Raw genomic sequence first — 17053 nt, 5'->3', positions numbered from 1 at the left:
CGATGATCTACCTTGTCAAAGGCTTTGCTGGCGTCTATCGTCATGATATATCCTTGTATCGGTTTGTCTTCATGGTATCGTAGGGCAGCATTGATGTTGTTCAGGACTGCTTCCATTTTTCTTCCTGGTATTCCGGCTTTTTGAGATTTGTTGATCGAGTCCCGGATTTCTTGAGTTAATCCGTGATTTAGGATTTTTGCCATTATTTTATAATCTATGTTGAGCAGAGATATTGGTCTCCAATTTTTTAGTTTGTGATTCTCTTTTCCCTTGTGAATTAATATGACTTTTGCCCCATTCCAGCTTTTGGGTATTTTTCCAAATAGTATGGCGTTATTTATTATCTGAGTTAGTGTTGTACGTACCGTCTTCCATGTTGTGAGATAAAACTCTACCGTGAGACCGTCTGGTGCTGGTGATTTTCCTCTTTTCATTGTTTTGAGTGCCTGCAGGATTTCTTCACTTTGTACGGGTGGTTGCCATTCGTTCGATTGTTGCTGTGTTGTGCCGTGCTCGTAGGATACCAGGTAATCTTCTTGATTGGCTTGATTGCTTTCTCTGTGTCTCGTCCATAAGTCTAGGTAGAAAGATTGTATCTCGTTAGCGATTTTTTGTTTATCCGCTGTTATTGAACCGTCTTCAAGCTGTAGCTTTTTCATCTCAGTTTGCTTTCTTCGCTTTTGGAATTGGGACCAGAAAGTTCTTTGCTGGTTCCTTTCTCCTTTAAAAATATCGCATCTCGTTAACATTTTGAGTTTACCATTTAGTTTTTGGTATTTGGTATTCTCGTCACAGTTCTTATTTTTATCAATTTCGTGCCTCTTGCTTATATTCGCTATTTTTGCTTTTAGCGTGTCCCACCACTCTTGGAGCGACTCGTATTTCTCTATTGTGGCCTCTTCTGTGTCGACAAGATTGGCTATGATGTCTTTATACGTTTCATCACGCAGCAGGTAATTGTTGCATTTCCAATTCCTTTTATGCCATCGGGTAGTGGGATTTATCTCTATTCCCATTGTGGGGCTTATATGGTCAGCGACAAAATTATTTTCGTGACCTGCAAAGAAGACGTCATCTAACAGTTCTCTTGTTATATATATTCTATCGAGTCTTGTCGAGTTATAACTGGTTACGTGGGTATACATTTGCTTCTTTGGGTATTTGTGCCTAAATATGTCGATCATATGGGTTTCTTCTATGATCTTTCTTAGTATATTTGTCCCAGTTCTGTTTTTGAAGTTTCTTTTATCTTTGATATCTTTTTCGTCTAGTACAACGTTAAAGTCTTTTCCCATAATATTGGATATATCGATTTCATTGATATGTCGACTCAGTTCAGTCAGGAAGTTGACTCTTTTATGACGGGCTTCTGTTCCTAGCCCGGATGGGGCGTATATGTTGATTATTGCTATGGGGCATTGATCTAGTTGGACGTATAGGCATTGGGCTCGATTTTCTATAATGTTTACATTTGAAAGGATTTGACCTTGCCAGTCCGATCTCACTAGTATCGCGGTGCCGTCGTATTGTCTTCTCTTGGTCTTTGAGTTGACGAAGATCGTATATCTCATTTTTTTCTGTCCAGGTGCTTAGTTTGTTATAATCCACTCTGTGAGTTTCTTGCACTAGCATAAAGTCCATTTTTGAGTCATTTATGTACTTTTCAATATCCTCGAGTTTTCCTGACATCCCACGTTGATACTGACAATTTTGATGGTTATTGGATGTTATAGCTCAGTGTCTCGTCGGAGCCTGTCGACTCTTCAGATTCACTGTCAACCTTCTTTGCTTTGGTTTGTTTACTTATTTCGTCGCTGCTGGTTGAGGCTCTTGGTTTTTTCAGTGTTCCGCTAGACATCAGCGAGTCATTATCGAGTTCGTCTTCGTCTGTTATTTTGCTTTCTTCATTGGTGTCTTTCTTGTCTTCGTTGGGTGGTGATGTCGGTGCTTCCGGCACGAATTTTGGTTTAGTTCCTGTTATCGGTTTCAGTACTATCCGATGTCTCATTGGTATTGGTGGTGGTTGTTGCTTCTGGCTTTTGTTTTTCTTTGTCGTTGCATTCCACCAGTCCTCATTTCTGTTTTCTTTCCTTTGCTGTACTGTTTCTTCTGGTATTTCTGTGCGGCTTACTGCGTCTAGCCTGTCCCGCTGGCTTTCCGCAGCCGTGTTGCGCAGGTTATGATCTTGTCTGTTAGGCTGCGGTGCTTCTTTTTGTACATTTGGTTCGGTACAGACTGCTGTATCGTGGCCCTTTGCTTTGCACGTTTTGCAGTACGGCTCGGCGGGGGTTGGGCATTCTCCAATTAGATGATTAGTTGATTTGCAGCGGTAGCATTTCTTCGCGTAGGCCTCTTCTGCCGTTTTTATGTGGCATGTATATCCGTCTACGATCAGGTACGATGGTAGCTTTTCTTTCTTACTCTCTTCAACCCACAGGTTGGTATACCCGTTGTATATATTGGTATTTCTTCGGTAGACCCTTGTCATATTTACTATTTTGCCGAAGTCGTAGCTATTGACTGTGTTTTCTACCGTTGCCTTTGTTGTTTCGGCCGGAACGCCACGTAGTATCAAGTGTGTGGCCGGAAGCCTTGGAGTTCTATCGTTATAGTTTCGAAATGCTTGGCTTCTGGATTCCTTTTCAGCTCATTGTGTATCATATCTCTTATGTTTCTTCCTTCATCGTCGTTCCAGAAAGTTGCGATCCATACACCTTTTCTGATTTGCACATGGGGATCCGGGAAATTGATGAACAGTGCCGAGTAGGTTTGAGGGGTGTAGGATATGTGATCCAACAAAATGACTATCAGTTTTAGGTAGTTTTGAGCAGTTCTAAGACAGTGTGGGACATGGAAATGATATCCTGAACTAGCAATGCCTTATAAAGTGGGGTTTTGTAGCACTCCAAACCGCAACAGCTGCATAAATCCATGTTATATGTCACTTTAACTTGGCTAGATAAAATCGTGACACTCAGATTTTAGGGGAATCCCCTATTTTCAGCTGCTATTCTTCCAGCTCAATGTGCACACGGATGCAGGGGACGAGTTACAAAAAAAAGTAGCCAGAATATGTTTTTAAGGTATAAGGCACGGGAATCGGACTGAAAACCTGGACTTTTTGAAAGTCGGTCAATTCTGAACAACCCTAGTGCGCGTAATCAGACACGTCCGCACGGTAGATCGTCGAACTCAAACCTCAGTGTTGAATGGACTTGGCGAGGCGCGGACGTGCGACGTTCGACATCCTCGTATGTGTTCATGACGTCGCATTGGGTCTTATCGCATTGTACATTGTGTGTGACTTATTCAGATGAAAAATATATATCAACGATTGTTATTGCTCACATATCAACCACGCGTGGTCTGCTCGTTATTGCAACTGTAGGTTGAGGTGGGGTGTTAGAGTTGGGTAGGGTATAGGGGGGAGGGAGACATCAGGGTTCGGGGATAGGGACATTAGGGTTGGGGGAGGTGGGATATTAGGGTTGGTGGAGGTGGGATATTAGGGTTGCCCGAGGTGGGATATTAGGGTTGCCGGAGGTGGGATAGTAGGGTTGCCGGAAGTGGGATAGTAGGGTTGCCGGAGGTGGGATATTAGGGTTGCCGGAGGTGGGATATTAGGGTTTCCGGAGGTGGTATATTAGGGTTGCCGGAGGTGGGATATTACGGTTGCCGGAGGTGGGATATTAGGGTTGCCGGAGTGGGATATTAGGGTTGGTGGAGTTGGGATATTAGGGTTGCCGGAGGTGGGATATTAGGGTTGCCGGAGGTGGGATATTAGGGTTGCCGGAGGTGGGATATTAGGGTTGCCGGAGGTTGGATATTAGGGTTGCCGGAGGTTGGATATTAGGGTTCCCGGAGGTAGGATATTAGGGTTACCGGAGGTGGGATATTAGGGTTGCCAGAGGTTGGATATTAGGGTTGGGGGAGGGGGGATATTAGGGTTGGTGGAGGTGGGATATTAGGGTTGCCGGAGGTGAGATATTAGGGTTGCCGCAAATAGCCACAAACTTATCACAGATATACGGATTTTTATATGATGTTGCTGCAGTGAAGACATGACATGATTACGCTGTGAAGTACTGAGCACGACGACATCGCACTCCGTGGATAGACGCCGACACGAACAATTGACTAATACCGACGAAATTCATCAGTTGTGTTTTCTCAGTGCCGATAAAGCAATCGGGGATGTATTCGGAATAGGCTTCATCCCAAAATATGATCGAGAGGCCGGCTTGCAAGAGCTGATCTACCGCGAAATAGCACACTTTGTAAATGGAGGATTCAGTGCCGTCGTACGGCAGCAACGGTGTAAAAATATAATACCAGCCTAACAGTCTGGTGGTTTGAACACTCTTGAAATCACTGCGCAAAGGAGTCACGACTATCGTTTTCTTTATAACAGACAAGTATCACCCAACGCACGAACCAATATCCCGCTATGAAGGCAAAAGTCCACCATCCCGTAACATACGTAACTTGCATTAGGAACACCAATTTCGAAGCGAACAACGCAGCCCTACAAGAGCAGGAGAAGAAAAATTCTCGAAATGAACTAGGGATGTCTCTATATTTCAGATATACTACATGCGGCAGATGCAGCCCGACCATTATTGACATGATGAATACCAGAATAGGTAGGTAAAATCCAAATTTGTATAAGTCCACTTGCTCGGGATTTGGTATTTGTGCATACAGATGAAGACAAAGTTGGGGAATTGACTGAAAAATAGTTTGCTGTAGTTTCGCGACCACATAATATTGGGCTACGTCCTCCCTCCATTTTGCGACATCTTTCGTGAAATACCGTACCGCAAGAGAATACAATGACACCCACAAAGTCACAACATAACCGAATAGCATACTAAACATAGTGAGAAGAGGAATCAAAACTCTCTCCGACCAGTTACCGTACTGCCAGTAGACTACAGTCGTATACGTTGATGTCACACTGTTCATTAGCATCAAGACGTTGATCGCTTCATAGTCCATTTGATTCCAGCAGTAGCCACAGATTGCGGAGCATATCCTAACAAACATCATGCCGAACGATTGTGTTGTCTTTACAGACGGCTATTTGTGATGATCGTAAATATTCCAAGTTAAAAACAATATATATGGGCCCTGTGAAGGTGCACAGCAGCGTTGGAAGATAAATTGAAACGAACTAGAAATTTATCCACCCAATATCGAGATAAATGGCGAACACACTTTTCGGTGTACAAACATAACGATGCATTTTGAAATTTTGCGAGCTATGCATCTTCAATATATACTGTGAATGTGGATGCTAACTGTTGGTTTACCACGCGACGCTATATTTATTAGTTTATTCAATTATTGGAAAAAATCTCCGTTGGATTGCGGAGCCATAGAGTGACCCGTTTGTTACCGAAGCCTTCTACTAATTCTTTTTCTGCCATTATAAAATGCGCGGAACTTACGAATTTACGGAGCCAGAGTGTGGAAACGGATTCATGATACCCGGTTTCCTCCATTCACGAATATTAAATTGTCCAGGATGGGAAAATTATAGACAGAATTATTCCTATACAACTGAAACCTAGCCTTTCGCAAAAGACGCAATTCAAATGCATGTTCAATGCACAGTGCGATATGGCGAACTGAACTAATAATTGCTCGCCTCATTTCAATAAAAGCGACGGAATCACAACTTTTTCGGTACGCATGAAAATATCAGAGATAAAACAACATTGAAAATACAATACGATCAATGAATAACATAGCAACAATACGAATCCAACTTCAGAATGAGGGAACAGTAAGACGTGCGGTACATTGGTACGGTCAAATACTGTAGGATAACACTCCGTCCTGTACGTCGTCTACGACCAACCACAATTCTCCTAAATCATAGCAATTGCACGATGCCCACTCGTTCAACGATGGAGCCCTCCGTGTACCAACACGGTCTTGTCATTTTTATTTTGGAAAATTACTCGAGTAATTAGATTTCATAAGTAGACATTATCTATAAAATTAAGGACTACTACAAACACAATTTTACAAAATGTCTATAGCAACCGTTGCGCCTGACCCGTATATGGCCCCAGTTGTTACAACACTTCAACCTTTAAATGTGAAGCAAACACATCCCGATACTTATCTCTACTTCACAAGATTCAAGTAGAAAAAAATCAGTAATAGCACCCAAGATCTTTCAAGTAAATCTCGAAGTAGTCTAGAATCACTCCAATTCGGGAAAGTAGTGCAACCACAGAATAACTACTCGTATACTTCGAAAATTTAAAAGTACGTCGTTACACACCACCTCTACCGAATATAGACTATTTACCACACACCCAACTCCGTCCGCTTGCTCTTAGACTGGGATTCACTATTGTCATTACTATTGTCATATATCATTTATGTGAGGGCATCACCATTCACAGCAAACTCAGTCATGACTATCGTCAATCTCACGAACAAGATTCCTAATTCTTGAACCTCCCCGCACTGAGCTACGTTCTCCTTCGGCAAAATGACAGGAATTATAAGCTACAGGTGAGTTTTACCATTCCTTATTTACTTTTGAGATTGGCTTAACATGGTAAGTGCGTTGTTGAGGCATCTGTGCACTGCGCCTCGAGATATATAAGACGTCCTTGCTAACAAATCGTTAGACTATGGAGAGACAAGTCACGCGGCCAGGCAAAAGAAATGACTATTGAAGCGTTTTCAATAATGAAGAAACGCTGTCCTACGAACCACGCTGTTTTGGTTATGGTGATCAAGGGTACGGACTATCACGCAACCAAGTATATTTCTGTAAGAAGCTCGTTTCAAAATCCGTCCCGCAGTGTCTTCAATCTACTGCAGAGAATTTGGACTTTTTAACGCACACCCTTGAACTAATATTTTGCTGTCTGTGTGGGCCTCCACTGTTTTGTTATTCCTTGGTACATTTAATCAACTGCATATTGCAAATAGAATATGGTAATGTTAATCTTGGGCCACACTCGGATACACAAATTGCATCCATACCCGCAGGCCGCGAAATGCAATACAGCCCATCAATAGCCACAACCGCACCGTATGCCGTCGACTTGCGAAAGCTATCGATAATTGACTTTGAAGGATAAATTGCGCGAAATGTTCAGTTGAATAGCTAAACTTCTCTCACAAGGAGCCTATGATCCATTTAGCACGACTTGACTTTGAGAAGCTTGACTAGACTCAACTGTCGCCGAGTGTCGCGCCCGATATTGGCACAATTTAATAAGATTCTGCAATGGATGGTCAGTTATAGTATTTCAATTCAGGTGCACCAGAAGGTAATGAAACCAACTCAACTTAACTGAGTTGAGTACGTTATCCTGCAGTTAGCATCTAGCCCAGTTGGTATTATTGCCAGCTTATCGATATACTAGCGGCCAAAACAACAGTGTGGAAATGACGCAATTACGCCAAAATGCGATGTATATAACTGCCAAAATAGCAATCATCAGCAGTAATTTCGATTTCAGGTGACATTTTGCTGTAGGCTACTATCGATAACACCGTGTAAAACAGAAGTCTCAAACTCAAATGTGCTCGCGGGCCAATTTCCTAGATCGTGATCAAGCTGCGGGCCGCAGTATCAATAACAGGGATATTCAATGTATAATTTCCAAGCAGGCCATATTTGACGGGACCATGCGTACAGGCATTCCAGAAACATCGTGGAAATGGAATTTACTATTGTACCATTCAGTCTTAAAACGGAAAAAATCAAATTTTCAAATATGTGAATAAAATTGTTTTTGTGCCGGGCATAATTTTTTAATTAATGAGTTATAGACATCGTGCGACAGGATACATCATGACATCGTAAAACTGTCGAGTTATAATATTGCAGCTAGTGGACCTTTGACGTGCCACAATTTTATGTAGAATATTTTAAAATCTACTGAAGATTGATTTGATAACAGAGCATTTGAGCGGTGTAGCCTAATCCCAATTTCACTGATTTTTTAGTAGTTTTAGCGTGAACTTTAAGTTCTTTTATCTAAAAAAGATATATGGCACTTGAATATATTGTTAAATACTTGAAATTCCAAAATGCCTTCGCGGGCCGCGTGTTTGAGACCTCTGGTGTAACACGATTTTTTCCCGGGTTCTAATTGATATTTCCTGATCACTCTCAACTACAAACTTCCGAAAATCAATATAGTTCATTCCAAACATTGATTTTGTGGTTAGGAGAGTAATTTTTTTTAATTTGCTAGTATGTGCAATATTGTGCATGGTTATACTGATTAACCCTATAGGAAATGGATATTTACTAAACTGTCTTTAATCGCTATAAGTCCATTTTTATTCGCTTGGCCTCGACTAAGACTTTATATTCTATAAATGTATTTACAATATATTCTGACGCGTTAGGCCATCGATTGCTTTTTCGCAAAGCAAATTACAGCCAACTTTTGGATATTTTACTGTCTGGCATAGGATTAATTCTGAGTTTGCATAATACTAGGCAACGAATTGGGATTTTTGTTATAAAAAAATCAAACCACAAAGCACAGGCATTTGATACATGGAAATTTGCACATAAATGTCTTAACTGTATCCGAATCAATGCCATCGTTTAGTGTTAAATGCAAAACCAAATAAATATTTCAGGCTATAGCAGTTCGACTATAAAATTATTAAAAATGGGATGTTTCGGGGGATTTTCTTTCGTACTCTACATCGCTTTACCGCATTAGGGCCCAGACATAATCTCCCATCATGCTTTCATTAAAATGCCCTTGGTATGTCATTTCAAAATCTTTTATGTCTCGATGCAATCGCTCCCCTCGTTCTTCTGAATAAGATTCCATATTTTCTTTAAACTCTTCTAAGTTAGCATCAAGCATGCGTAGTTTCATGTACATTCTGCACCCCATGTTTCCCTACAACTTTATCACATAGGCTACGAGTTCGGTATACTTATCATCCTTACTTCGCAAGAAACCATTAGTATATACGATCGCTGGCACGTTGGTGTTTTTTTGCATGGGCTCTTATGGGGCCGCTGGTGACTCGTATTGAAAACTCGTGTTGGTGACTCGTACTTTCAGACCCTCCTTCCGCTGGTGACTCGTACTTTCAGACCCCCTTCCGCGGGTGACTCGTACTTTCAGACCCTCCTCTCGCTCGTGATTCGTAATGTGTTCTTATGGGTGTGTTGGTGATTCGTACTTTCGGGTATAGGCTGCGGCGATGACTCGTATTGAAAACTCGTGTTGGTGACTCGTACTTTCAGGTATAGGCTGCGTCGGTGATGTGTCATGTATTCTTACGCGATCTCTGGTGATGTACCATTGTTTCTTATGGGATCTCTGGTGATGTGCCATGTGTTCTTATGGGTGCGGTCGTGATTCGCCCGTTCGGGTATAGGTATCTCTCGCGCGGCGTTGAATATGTATCAGATAAATAGTCATGTGATTGGTCCTTAGTTAATGTGTATATTCCAAATTACGGCGAGTACGACAATGATATATCGTTACTCTTATGGACGCGGTGATGATTCGTACTTTCGGGTATAGGCTGCGGGTGGGATGTTGTACTTTCAACAAAAAAGGCGTGAAAATAGTTTGCAAAATCTAGGAATTACTCGCATGGTAATGTTTGGGTAATTAGATTACCACAGAGCCGACGTAGACGGCGATTCGAATATCAACAATAACCACGCTCACAAACTAACACTTCAAAAAGGTGTGAAATAGTTTGCAAAACCCCGCGATCGCTGACAAGATAATATCTCGGACATAACCATCTTTCGCGACTTGGTGTTACAGGCATGCCGATCGCTAACGCGGTGAAAATTTAGTAAGCAGTTTGTCACAGAACTTGATTTCGCTCGTAAGATTTAATAAGTAACGAATACCAGACCGTCAGTGTCGGTAACTTGAATAGCGACAAATTGTCACTTATTTCCGCTCTAACCCTAATCCTTTGTGAAGTGAACGCTTATTCAAAAAGGTGTGAAATAATTTTAAAATCCTACGACCACTCACAGGGTAATGCTTCAGACATATCGATCGCTCACAAGGTAATATTTCCGCAATAAGTTTGTCACAGAGCCGTCGCAGACGGTGATTCGTAAACCGACAATTAGACACTTTCTGGTGGTCGCTATATGTTTTGACACTTCGGAACAGTGGCTGACTTTAGTTGTATGATAAGAATCATGAAAATATTCAAGCAATGTGTCAATTTGTCAAGTTGAAATGAAACTTACTACACAACTCAAGTTCATTCTTATCTGAATGTGTTAATTCGACATAACTCTAATTCTTTTGAGAAATCCTAATAACGCGATCTGTTGAATCGAACGTAACCTGAATATTACTGACGCCGACTTTCAGCCACATCGAATTATTCGCACATTCCGCGTCGCTGTTTCACGTCTATAGAATCAATACCAACTAGCTCAATGAGAGTCAGGAATCACAAGTATACACATACAATAATTGTATTTAATACTGAGAAATCAAACGCTTAACAAAAACACGCAACTAACCATTTACCAACTCTAGCATTACCAAAAAAATTCAGGCATTGTTGATTGGAAATCCTTGAATCCTTATTATCAAAAAATGTTATAGTGCGGTGTCGGAGTCCATTCGCGGGATGTACTAAAGGTAAATCCAAATAATCCAGAATGAAATATTTGGACTTTGACATTGTGTGAATTGAAATATGTTTGACAAACATGACTACCAACTTTCACCCAGTCACATTTCGAAATTATACGCATATTGATTTGAAATAAGTAATGAAATATTATAACTATATTCGGAATCGGACTTTCCGTTTGGCAAAGATAGTTGCAGAAATACTATCACTATGACATCTCAACATTTTAACATCTTGACATACACAAAAGAGTAAAATACGAAAACCTTGTCAAGTCAATCCGTTTGTAACTTACCCAACCAACTCAACAGTATCCTTATGAAAAGTAGACAAGACTACGCGAGTAATCACTATAATCCAAAATCCATAGCAAGTTAGGTTGTATTCATAGTCCGCCAACTCGTATTTTTATTCAACTGTAAGATGAAGTAATTACTACTTGGCGCACGACTTGAGATTAACATGTGTTTTGAATATACGACATTTGGAAGTCAGACCCGCGTAGTTAAGAATTCATTTCTTACGATCAAACGCCGGTGTTACATTGAAAGTTATCATACTGTAAACATAAGGATTGACACATTGGTTTGACATACGAGATTTTGTAATACTCGACCATGACTTAATTATTAAATTATTCACGGTAATTAGACTCGGTGTTTTGGTAAAGGTTATTATGATAGCAACAAACTTTTCACTACCACGGTTATTAAAACATCAATTTGTAAAGCCAGACTTACATGTGCGAAATGTTCTTGATTCGGAAATTATTCCGGGTTGGTACAAAACAATCGTTGTATTGCAGACAACAGAAAATACTTTAAAAATACAATCGTTTACAATAATTAGGACTAAAGATGAAACAACAATATCGGTATTATTACATTCAACAACCAGTACAATTATTAAAATCTATCGTTTGCGATAACTGATGCTAAAGATGTAATAATTCCATTATTCATACATTGAACACCCTATACAAAATGCTTTATTATCACAATTCGTAACGAGTAATTGAAACGACTATACGTATGGAGTTAGTATATCACAATATCGTTACTATTGAATCCAACAATTGATACGATTTGTTGTCGGAATTTGTGATAGCGAATTGAAACATGCGTACCTTACAGAGTGTGAAAATATCACTTTTGGTATCGAGTACAAGTAGAAGCTGGTGAACAATACTTAATTCGTGACTCGTCGTCGTACTTGCTGAATGTAAAAAATTACAAGGTTACACTCTAAGACCTTGATCAGCACAAGAGCAATTTGGAATAGCATTACTTGCTGCAACTTATTCTACTAGACAAAACTCACATCAATAATAAAATCAAAATATGTGCTGCACCGAAATCTACAAAATGTGTTTGTATTGTTGTTAGTGATCATACATTATCATTTGAATCTTCTAAAGTAATTGTAATCATAAAACCAAACTACTGAAAGTCATTACCACCACAAAAAACGATTTCTATGATATTCACCAAACACATCCTAATTCAGTATGCAGAAATTATTTGTAGAGTGCATGCCGACAAAGAAATCAGGAACACGACTAACACCGAAAATGATAAATGCGTTTCGCGTTACTATTGGCACAAGTTCATTTCTATCGGGCGAAATAAATGCCATCACAAAACTCAGAGCACGCAAAGGTCTTGCTTGATGTGAATTTCGATTTGTGTCTTATGATACCAACAAGCATTTTAGAAATATTTCCATTTGTTAAACCAAAGTCGTACGTCTGATTAATAGTTGATTGGAAACTTGATCACATACCTCAATCATTAGGTGTACTAGAAATATTTATAAAACACACTCTGGTAAAGAAATCGACGACAAGATATCCTACACCTAAATCTGGTAAAACCATTTTGCACTTTTTGTTCGTTAGTATAGTATCCATTTGAATTTCTCCATTCCCTCTCGTCAAAGTAGATGTAATCGTAGTCACTAAAGAACTTACTTGGACGTGCTTGAATTCTAGACATAGTTCTGATTTACCCGACGCAAGACCCAAGGACAACCCTAGTTTCGGCCGAGCACAGATATCCAAAATATCACATACTTCGCTATTCCTAAAGCGCAAACACCCGATACAAAATATTACTTGTTGTGTTGTTGCGGTATCATCTTCACAATATCACACACAATACGAATGATGGTTATGTGTAACATGCGGTCGACTTGAATCACACCAACCTGGAAGATTATTTACTCACTCTTTACATAACAATTATTGATCAACATCACGTCATCGGTGTGTTTCGGTTTTTCTAGATACAAACTATATGCTAGTGTAGCGGAAAATAATTTAGTGTAACAAAAACGATTTTCATTCTCTTGTCTTATGAAAACAACAGACGAGTCTTCCTTTAATATTTTGTTTGTGTTAGCTAGTTGCTTTGTATGATACGACCGATATCCCCACGACTTTTTCAGATCGCAATATGAAAGAAATTTACATCACACAAAATACTCCACTCGATATCGCCATACTATACTAAACCGCAGAATGATTGGCCAGACTCTACAAAATGTTTTGATATCGTTTTTTACACGAATGGGTACGTATCTAAATATTCAAATAATCCGAAACGCAACTAAAGTACTTACAGAAATATCATATAGTTGTTGTAACAAAGTTGTATGAATATACTATTGAATTGCATACTAAAGTTTTGTACCTTAAGAACCTCTTCAAAGTTGTATGTGTACAATGTTTATCGTGAGTCCTACACATTTACGATAGCCGTCCGAGTTTGACTTTTAGAAACATTATACCGACATCGCGACATCTTTCAAAATTAGAACCATGGCGGTTACTTGAGAGACCTATCAATGATATCGCAGTAATACAGTTACTTCCACAAAAGAGTATGTATTCGAGTTACGTTCCACAAATCTAACGCGCAAAACAATTTACTTTACTAACGAGAAGCGCCGAGTCTCACATCAAAACAACTAGAAGGTGGAACTATATTAAAAAACGTCGCTAACCTTTGTGCACCAGCTGTAAATCACACAGGCAACAAGTTTCAAGATTCTGGTTATTGAAAAAACGTTAAAGTGTTTCTCCTGCACCAAGTCGTTATGTTGACGAAAGCGTATATTGTAATATTAAGATCTATTTGCATTCGTTGGTCGCAAACTGTCACTACTCTAAATAATTATTTTTTCACTCAAAAGCATACTTGTCACCATTCGTTTTCATCAAGCACGAGTTCAAGAAACCTGCTACGACATGAATAGGTATTTTTATGTTGTGTAAATAGGTAATAATAAATTTCAGTAACACTATTTCAACAGCATCGAGTTGTGCGAATAGATTTACATGTGGTCTTGCGGTTTTAATCAAAGTACACAGCACGGTCTAATGTAGAGTCATCTCTATTGTACAGCAACTCGGTAATCGAAATGCATTAAAACGTAAACAGCGATCTTGTTTCGTCACACCAAAAATATGTTCACTGTCGCGATACTCTACACAAGACGTGCAAATCCTTTTCACACTAGTAATAGTATACCAACGTCAAGCGATAACGTTTAACAACACCAACGACACTAAACATACGATACCTACCCAAGTAAAATTACCATTTTCACCTGGAGGTCTGTCGTTACCAGAGTAAAAAATACCATTGTCTTTTGGAGATTTATCGTTTACTCAGAGTAACAATACATTTTCACCTGGGGGTCTATCGTTTCCTAGAGTAACAAACCACTTTTCCTTTGGAAATCTATTTTTCTCTGGGTAACAAACCTTTTTCACTTTGAAATATATTTTTTCCCCGGGTAACAAACCTTTTTCACTTGGAAATTTATTTTTTCCCTGAGCAACAAACCATTTTCACTTGGTGGTCCGTCGTTTACCCGAGTAAAAATATCATTTCCTTTTGGAGATCCGGTGTTTACCCAGTGTAACAATACATTTTCACTTGGAAAAATACTTTTACCTAGAGTAACTAACCATTTTCTCCTGGGTAACAAACCCTCTTCGTCTGGAAAACTATCATTTACCTGAGTACCAATACCGTTTTCACTTGGAAATCTATCTTTCTCTGGGTAACAATATCATTTTCGTTTTGAAAACTGACAACCACACGGGGCAATTTGATATTTTTGTATATTGTTACAACGGACAGCGACAAAATATACACCAGCAACGACTCCGATACATTTGTCTAATCAAATATTCACTTGCTCTGATGCATCCCATCAAAATCATTGGTTACTCGCATGCAGTAACAATGCGCTGTTGTACATCGACATGTATGTTTTCGGAATTGGCGAATAAAGGGGTTTCCGAAATGTCCGTGATGTCCGGGTTCGCGCTTTGGATTTCCCAGAGTCAAAATGTCTGAATAAAACACCACCTCGACTTTGGTAACTGGTTGGTACACGGATAATGATGTTCGGAAAACGGATGAATTTATGTTCCCCATCGCGCTAACAACTCCGGGTTACTTGCGGGTTTCCTCAGGTCTGTTTACTATATTGTGTCTTTACTGGTCAATACATGTCGCTCCAGTCAGCTGAAACCGGATAACTAATACGAGAAAGTAAGTGGACCGGATCCGGATATTCACTCATGAACCAACGACCAATATTCAAGTAAACATGTTACAGACCGTGTTTTGTCTCCATGAAAAATACCAATGCATACACCATCACATCAAGTACGTCACGATTGTTCATACATACCAAGTATTCGCGTAAACGAGGTGTACATACAATGTGTCGGTGTACAAACATCATGGAAAACAAATTCATGTTCTCAAGTCTCATCATGCGACGACTCTGTACATTCAATGTACTGATTGTACGTTTCACTAATCCTCCATTGTTACATCTCAAATAAATTGACCGCAAATGGAACGATCACAGCTTACGTTATTGTATAGCGGTATATTAATCGAATAACAACGTATCTGTGTTTTTCAGATGGCTCAGTGCTTGCATTGCACGGGGCTTAGCCTTACCAACCCTCTTGTACGATTTAAATCGAACCAATATATAGTTTATGCGTTTATATTCTCACGGACGTGTAGGTGGGTAGTGTATTGTACCACATCAATTTGTTCAACTTCTCGAGGCTTCGTATTCGATCCTCTATATTGGCTGAGAACTAGCATGTAGCTACACAGTTACTCACGTATTTTATTTGTACTTATTCGTGTGCGTGAGCGATACAATAGCTTTTTTGCATGTATATTTAACTTCACATTCGGTATTTGATGCAATTGATGAAATTGATGCAATTGATGGAATTATTCTGTCCTTCACCCAGTTACCAAAATGTAATGACTTTTCAATTCAATTTGACTTGAATCCAGACTTGACTCTAGACTTGACTTGACGCTACTTGACTTGACTCGAATTGACTCGAGTCACCTCCCAAAAACAAGTGACTTTACTTGACTCGAGTCACTTTCGAAAATCGATTGACTTGACTTGACTCGAGCCAAAATGTGCAATGACTCTAGATGACTCGTAACTCGAAGGATAGCTTCTGCCGAAGGAGGATCTGTGACGTCGAAACTCTGCGTAGCACAGTGATGCGACTTCGTACAAAACCACTCTACCGAAATATAACGGACCATGAGCCGGCAATATGATTGTGGTAACAATTCGATTCGACATGCCTGATTGAAATCGTTCTGCATGAAAAATATCTCTAATCAATTATGATTAAGTGATTTTGCTTTACCTTCTCTAGTCATTATTCGGATGGTCATACATATATACTAGGGATGGTGTGAACCTCTGAAAGGTTCAGGTTCGTGTGAACGCGAACCTTTTTGAAAGGTTCTGTATGGACGCGAACGTGAACGTCATGACGTCACGTGACGTCATATTGCTAATTTCAACCATTCATTTCAATTAAGTGGTTGCCAATATTTATGTATTGTACATGTACACGATCCCTAGCGACGACTCGGGCCACATAATGGCACAGTGCTGAAGTATATATTGACGTTTTGAACGTCGCCAAATGTATCAACTGAGGCAATCAAATGATATAATAATCCCATGAAATCAATATCTTCCGTCGCTTTGCCAACAATTTCGAATATCTTCCGTCGCTTTGCCAACAATTTCGACGAGGACTTGCTAGGGATTATATAAGCTAACGCCTTAACAGTCTCGGCCTGACCGAACAATGTATTCGGCGTCGGAGTATTGCTACATGGATATTAAGCAGAGTGTAAAACGGGTTTCTATACTTGCTGCCAATATTACCCCACTAACAAGCTATACAACAGTAGCCATCGCAACACCCCAATCTCACGGATTTGGTTTTTATGATCCAGTATACCAGGGGTGGGCAAACTTTTGCGCTCGCGGGCCGCATTCAACATCGGAATCTATTCGCGGGCCGCACTATATAAAATGGGATAAACCAAAACGCACTATT

The sequence above is a fragment of the Botryllus schlosseri genome, chromosome 1 (assembly GCF_051294905.1).
Source record: "Botryllus schlosseri isolate E-star chromosome 1, Bs_hap1, whole genome shotgun sequence".
Taxonomy (NCBI): Eukaryota; Metazoa; Chordata; class Ascidiacea; order Stolidobranchia; family Styelidae; genus Botryllus; species Botryllus schlosseri.
The sequence above is the reverse complement of the archived record's forward strand: the minus strand, read 5'-3'. Positions refer to the sequence as shown.